We start from the raw sequence: 8,282 nt of genomic DNA, 5'->3' as shown, positions 1-8,282 counted from the left end.
GCTCTACTTGATATTAGCCTTGCATGATCCTTGGTGTCTTTTATGTTTTACTAGACGGGTAAGTCTAGCTGAGTACTTTCTCGTACTCAGGGTTTATTCCCACCTGTTGCAGATGATATCTTTTATGATGGCTTTTGCAAGACCTGTCTCCATCTCGCTGGGGATGAGTACTAACCGTTAGGCACGGTTCTCTAACAAACTCGTACCTGCTGCTTTTGGATGGATGGTGTACGACTCTGGCTATAACAAGAACTTGTGAACTGAACTTTGGAAAGTGCGTGTAATTATTTTCCTTCCGCTACTATAAACATGGGTTATAATAACTAAGTAACTCCGATGTGGTGCCGCTTCGACGGCAATGAATGACTATGTAACATTCGCTGTGTTGTGTTGAACTGTTACGATCTTGGTTTGTTGCAAGTTGGTTTGAAGTCCTTCGAGATTTCAGTTGACTATCGGGATTATATGGGCTCAAATTTGGAAACTTGATTGCTTGTCGATCGTTTCTGCACTTGAACTCTTATAATTTGGTCGGTTCTGTGACAAAGAGTCTTAATGGATAGGTTCGACGATGATGGAAAACTAGGCCAAGGGTTTACATCGGCCGACGGTTTAGTAGAAGTAGATATAGGTAATGGTGATAGGCCAAGGCCTACTTTTATTAGTGCTAAGTTAGATTCTGAGTGTAAGCAACAATTAACCGATTTGTTAAAGGAATATAAAGATTGATTTGCTTGGGATTATACCGAGATGCCTGGCTTAGACCGCGATTGTTGAGCATCGGTTGCCTATCAAGTCTAGATTTCGGCCGCATCAGCAGCCAGCACGCCGATGCAATCCTAATATTCTTCCTGATATTAAGGCCAAAATAACTAAACTTATTGAAGCTAAATTTATTCGGCAATGTCGGTATACCGAATGGATTTCCAATGTTGTTTCGTTTACAAGAAGAACGGGGAACTTCATGTCTGCATTGACTTTAGGAATCTCAACATGGCTACAACGATGGATGGTTATCCAATGCCGGTTGCCTATTTGTTGGTTGACGCTGCAGCTAGGCATCGGATTATTAGCTTTATGGATGGTAATGTAGGATACAATCAAATATTTATGGCTGAAGAAGATATTTCCAAGACTGCATTTAGATGTCCTGGTCATGTTGGGTTGTTTGAATGGATAGTCATGACATTTGGCTTGAAGAATGCTGGTGCTACTTATCCGAGGGCTATGAATTTTATCTTTCATGAGTTCATCGACAAGTTGGTGGAAATCTATATTGATGATGTGGTGGTTAAGTCTGGAGATTTCACAAAGCATCTTGCCGATCTGCGAAAAGTGCTGGAGTGCACAAGGAAGCATGGTTTAAAGATGAATCCTAATAAATGTGCATTTGGTGTATCGGCAGGACAATTTCTGGGTTTCATGGTGCACCAGAGAGGGATTGAAATTAGTAGGAGATCTATTGATGCCATTAACAAGATAGTTGCTCCCACCAATAAAACTAAGGTTCAATCATTGATCGGCAATATAAATTTCATCAGACGATTTATATCTAATTTGTCCGGTAAGATTCGTGCTTTTAGTCCTTTGCATAAGTTAAAAGCCGATCAAGAGTTTGTATGGGGGAAAGAGTGTTGGTGCAAAAGCTGATCTGCAAACACAGAGGGCTAATACCCGATTCAAACGTTAAGGCGTGCCAGCCGATTTGACCTTGCAATCGACAAAGGTGGTTACTCGACCACTTTGGTCCCGACAACAGCGATGCGCCCGGATGTCACGGCCAAGAGGTGATCACGCGGAACTCGAGAACATGCCGAGCTTAAGCCAACGAATTCCTAAGTACTCGTAATGAAAAGAAAATATTGACGAAGTCGTCGAAAAAGTAGATGCTGGAATATGAGTAAAAACTTGTGTTTGATTAATTGATTGATTCTTCATTACAAGGCCCTAGGGTCTACATTTATACCCTGCTCAAAGAGCTACAATCAGACACGACTAGGACTCAAATTGCAAATTAAACGGAATCCGTATACATAACAAATTTAAATAACTAAGGAAATTATAAAACTATGCCCTTGTAACCGACTGGGACACCGCCACAGATCAATCGGCAATCTCCACGCTTTCCTTCAAAGTCATCGGCAGACCTCCTGTTATGGCCATCGGCAAACACTAATACTAATCATCGGCATGAACACGTCACCACCTCTGGACTTAGTCACATTCAATCGTCTCTTCATCGGCAACCATCCTCATCGACAACTTCCCTGCAGACTAGCCACCATTGCTCCATCTGCCGATCTATACTTTACTGGTCCCCGAGTACGTGTCTAAAAACAGTGTCAACACATGCCCCCCAATTTCAGAGTATAAAATCATTAATGCTCCGAAATTCTCTACAGTAATGATGGCTTTCCGCAATTAATTCTCCCAATTTGGTAACCGCTCGTCAAATCCGAACAACCTTGGCCCGATTCTTTCGCATATTCCTTGAATTCCTCAACCCCCCAAACCGAATCTCTCCACTTTATACACCCATCGGCAATATTACTATTAGAGAGAACTGCCGATGGGCTGACCAGGAGATCTTGTACAGTGAAATATCTCCAAAATCATGACCGCTTGCTGTCAAATCACCGGCGCAATCCCTTGATTGTCGTGAGAACAGTTACCATACCCACCTGAATACCCTCGGATTTCATGGATGCGGCAAGAGATAAGTCAGATTTGCCCCTGTCCATTTTGTCCTATAAATACTTACTTCTCCAGTACTCCTTCTCCATCTTGTCATTCTACAGCCCAAAATCCACTTTCACAGCGGCGGCACCATCCGAGGTTTCCAAGAACTCCGACGAAGGCTTTCCTCACCAATCCACCAAGTCTTCGATGCTCTTCCTCGCGAGAAAATGGCCATCAACTTCACCATGCCTGAGGTCAGTTCACTACCCTTCTTTTCCGCATCTTTACCGTACTCCTGTTCATCCGCGATTTCTTTTACTGAATACTGCTTTTTCTTTTTTGTTCTTTCTTTTATCCCCACAAACCTTTAGGACCTGGCTGATAAGATCGTTATTCCTACCGATCAACCTCACCTCCAATGCCTTGGCCCTCTAGGAAACCCGGATCCCACCGATCTGATAAATGCAGAGACAAACAGAGTTCCCTTTAGAGCTGAAAACTTCCCCCTAGATCTATGGAAAGATACCTTCCGTTCCTGGCCCAGTCCTACCAAGGGATGGAAGGATTGGTTTTTGAGAGTCAGCCATTCAAACGAGGTTCAATGGGGCGAGCGGAAGTTAGATCAGTGTATTAGATTGTCTCTTGCCGATATGGAGAGAAATGAGTCACTGCTGATAGCTGCTTCATACTTTTGGTCAGACACACTCAATGCTTTTGTGTTTGGCAATGGCCCTGCTTCTCCCACACTTGCCGATGTACTTATGCTCACCAGTTTAGATATATCCACTGCCCATAACAGCCACCTGTTCGACACCAAACCGAGTGCTAAGGTGGAAACCCGTGCTATCGGCGGTTGGTCAGGGTACATTCAGAAGTACCGAAGAACAGGTCCTATCAATGCAAAGGAACAAACCACTTTTCTGAACATGTGGCTGGATAAATTTGTATTCTGTGGCCGATCAGCAGGACCAACTTCTGTTTACTTATCGGCAGCAGAAAGACTAGCTCGATTTCCTCTTGGCCGATACTTGCTCGGCTCGACTTGTCACCTCCTCCACCAAGTAGCCAGGAAACTTCTGCTCGGTCAACCCATCAGCAACTTAGGGGGTCCTTGGTGGTTTATCAACATGTGGCTTAATCTCCACATGCACTAGCGCCTTGAATTCGACCTCTTTGCACAGCGCTTTCCCAGGGACATAGCGGAAGATTATGAACTGGATGAAAAAGAATCGGCAACTCGCTCTCCCTTGAACTTTGGCAAAGCGGCCATAGTCTTACATGGCACTGGTGGTAACGAAGACCAGGTTAGCCGATTCTTCCAAACTCTGTACGAGGGTCTGACCAGAGAACAGTGGGCATGGATGCCTTATGAAGATCCAGACACCAGATTCCCCTTGACTTTCCACCCCTTCAATGATGCTCTCAACAAGGATCGTGACGTGATGATGGCAATTATCACTCCAAGAGCCATACCAGTTAACTTCTTTGGTAGTGGGAAAGCCTCCAATCTGACCTATGAGTTTTATAACCCCTCGGCACTAGCTCGCCAACTGGCTTTCGGCCAACTGCCGATTGCACTTTGCTACGCCGATGTGATAAAGCCAAGGGAGACCATCACCAGCAATCTGGAATGGATCAAGGTAGCCTAACTTCCACCAAACACCGATACAGATGTTGATCTATCGGCTTGGATCCCAGCTCCCTTCATTACTCAGGCATATAAACAGTGGTGGGAAGAGTGGAAAGAGCACCTGTTCTGCAGATCGGCTCTCGCATACCGTGGCATGATCGACCCCAAATACAAAGTCCCGGACAATACTGTAAGTACTTTAAATCGATGCTTCAATCTTTCCACTTTCATTTTCCATCGGTAACTTAGTTACTTTGTTGTATACAGGTTGATGATACGCCATCATTAGTCAGCAGGAGTGGTAGGCCGATTGAACTCCTTCCATCGGGCCCGATCTCTTTGATCGGCAACAACGCTCCAACCTTGGTTACTATAATGCATCGGGGTGTGCGTCTCAAGAAAGTCACCACCAAGCGGACGAAGACATCCCCATCGATAGCTACCACTGCTTTAGCATAAGCCTTCAAGGTAATTTTTCGAATTCTTCAACTTATACCGATTCCATTCTTATACCTGTTACACTTGTACTCATAAACTTTTCATTGCTGTATCAGCATACCGGTACATCGACAAAGACCAGAAGTACGACTGCTGATGCCCCCCAGTCCAGTCAACCGAAGAGAAAAGGTTCCAAGAGTACCAGATCACAAGCGAAGCGCCAGAGAACAGCAATGCCTCCTCCTCCCCCAAGGTCTCCGATCCTAGTAGAATCATCCCCTTCTTCTCGAGAAGCCCAGACACAACAAGTACCATCTCCCCCTCAACCACAAGGAGAGCCCCAGCCTAAAGAACTTCAGCCAGAAGAACCTCATCTAGAAGAAACATCGGCTGATGTACACGAGCAGACAAGTACTGCACCCCCTCAAGGTAATATACTTTCTATTTATTGCCAATGAACCTATTTCCCCACTTTATTAATCATTTTTGTCAATCTTTCAGCTGACATAGTTTCATCGGCAATTTTAGCTGATCAGCCTGTGGTTCCATTGGCCTCATCTAGCCAGAGGTGAGAGATAGCTCTGAAACAAGTAAGTTACCCGATCTCTATCTTTATTGTCATCAGTACTTGATCATAAAATAACTTATTTTGTCTTCCTTTTCAGGAACAAGACTCTCTCGACAGCTTGTTCTCCTTTGCCATCGAAATCTCTGAGGATGAAGGCGAGAAAGCAAATTCTTCTTGAGCGGTTGGAATCTCATCGGCAGAGATTAGAGCAAAGTTGGAAGATTTGTCGGCCCTCCTTCATCAAGATACGGCCCAATTGGTTGATGACTCCGATTCAGCTAAGGCCTTGTTCAAGGCTCTCAGAGGCCAAACTCCTACTGATGCCGAGGAGATCCTCTTCAAGGCTGCTCACTTGGAGAGTCGGCAGCTTCAGTATCAAAAGGCCGCTCAACGCCTTGCCGATAGAGCTACTCACGCCCAGCTCTCAGAAGAGATGATGAAAGTAAAGCTCCTTGCTGATGAAAAGCATAAGAGTATCGGCATTTTGAAATCCTTAGGAGACGTGCTGAAGCAAAAGATCTCTGATCTATCGGCAAAGAGAGAAGCCCTATTGGCAGAACTCAAACAAGTAGAAGAAGCTCTGTCCCAAGCTCAACAGGAAGAAAGCCAGCTGCCTGAAGCAATCAAGACTCTTGAAGAAGAGCGAAACATCCAGGCTCGCAAGGCATTGCAGATGAAGATATGAAGGAGATAGAGGAAGCCGATCAGATCCGTCTACGCGCCATATCGACGATCCAAGCTCTGCTAAACACATAAACTCTTCATCGGCGGCATGCCTTGTTCTTTTCCTTTTAAAAACTCCTGATTATTTTGGTCTAGCCAATAGGACTGTTATCGGCACCCTTTTAAAACATTGAGTCTGGCCCCAGATACACTTTGATCCAGCCGATAGGAATGTTATCGGCACTTTAAACTTTCATGCATCAACCCATATGCTAGGATAATATTTCTTTAAATATTTGCCATTCAATGCCCTGGGAAATTCAACTCCTTCGAGAGTTTCTAAAATATAAGCATTGCCAGGAGCAGACCGATTTATCCGATAAGGACCTTCCCAATTAGGAGACCACTTTCCAAATTTTGAACTTTTAGTCCCGATCGGTAAGATTAGTTTCCATACTAAGTCTCCATCGGCAAATTCCTTAGCCTTTACCTTCTTATCATACCATATGGCAACTCTCTTTTTATTTTCTTCTATACTTATCAAAGCTCTCAGCCAATGTTCTGCTAAATCATCCAACTCGTCTTTCATCAAAGTAGCATATTCATCGGCATTCAGCTGGTCTTGAAAAAATAGTCGCCTAGATCCAGTTTTAACCTCCCATGGCAATACAGCATCGTGCCCATACACCAACTGATAAGGCAAAACTTTGGTCGATCCATGACAAGCCATCCGATATGACCACAAAGCTTCATTCAACAACGTATGCCATCTCCTAGGATTTTCTTCAATCTTCCGTTTGATGAGCTTAATAATTCCTTTGTTAGATGCTTCGGCCTGCCCATTGGCTTGAGCATAATAAGGAGAAGAATTCAACACCTTAATCCCCATACCGATTGCAAATTCATCAAACTCTCCCGATGTAAACATAGTACCCTGATCGGTAGTAATCGTTTGAGGAATACCAAATCGGTAAACAATATGCTCTTTCACAAAATCAATCATATTGGCCGACGTAACCTTCTTCAAAGGAATGGCTTCAACCCCCTTGGTGAAATAATCGGTAGCAACCAAGATAAATTTATGCCCTTTGCTTGATGGTGGATAAATCTGGCCAATTAAGTCAATAGCCCATCCCCGGAACGGCCAAGGTTTAATAATAGGATTCATGGCCGATGCGGGTGCCCTTTGAACATTGCCAAATTTCTGACATCCTTGACATCCCTTGAAATATTTAAAACAATCCTCAAGTATGGTTGACCAATAATACCCATTTCTCCTAATCATCCATTTCATCTTAAAAGCTGACTGATGTGCTCCACACACTCCTTCATGGATTTCCCCCATCAAACTCTTAGCTTCATCATCACCCAAGCACTTAAGAAGAATTCCATCAATAGTTCGATAACACAATTCATCCTCGAGAGTACATACTTGGTAGCTTGAAACCGAACACGTCTCTCAACCCTCATAGATGGATCCTTTAAATAATCAATGATTTCTTTTCTCCAATCATCGGCACTAATTGCCGACATTGTATTTAATATGGGCTGATATCCCGAGGCATGCTGAGCCAACCGATTAGCTTCCTCATTATGCAATCGAGGAACATGCTCTAATCGGAAATCCTTGAATTCCTTTAGTAGTTGCACACTCTTTTCGTAATACGTTATTAAAACTTCGCTTCGGCATTCATAACTTCCAGCTAATTTATTTATAACCAGCATAGAATCTCTGAAGATTTCAACAGCATCAGCATGAACTTCTTTTAACAACTCCAACCCCTTAATTAAAGCTTGATACTCAGCTTGATTATTTATCGACGTAGCAACAATCGGCAAAGAAAACTCATACTTCCTTCCCTGAGGGGAAATTAACACTATGCCGATTCCTGCCCCCCGGTCACACATGGATCCATCAAAGAAGAGCGTCCAAGACACAATTTCCAAAGTTTCCACTGCACCGCGATGTTGAGTCACAAAATCGGCCATAATCTGTCCTTTAACTGCTTTAGCCGATTCATAACACAGATCGAATTCCGACAGCGCCAAAATCCACTTACCCATCCTGCCACTCATAATCGGCATAGATAACATATACCGGACCACATCATTTTTGCATACAATAGTGCATTCGGCCGATAGTAAATAGTGCCTCAACTTAATGCAGGAGAAATATAGGCATAAACATAATTTTTCAATAGCTGAATACCTAGTCTCAGCATCAATCAATCTCCTGCTTAAATAATAAATCACACGTTCCTTCCCTTCAAATTCTTCAATTAAAGCCGAACCGATGACCATCCC

Source organism: Sorghum bicolor, chromosome 10 (genome assembly GCF_000003195.3).
Source record: "Sorghum bicolor cultivar BTx623 chromosome 10, Sorghum_bicolor_NCBIv3, whole genome shotgun sequence".
NCBI classification, from domain to species: domain Eukaryota; kingdom Viridiplantae; phylum Streptophyta; class Magnoliopsida; order Poales; family Poaceae; genus Sorghum; species Sorghum bicolor.
This window is presented reverse-complemented; position numbering follows the sequence as displayed.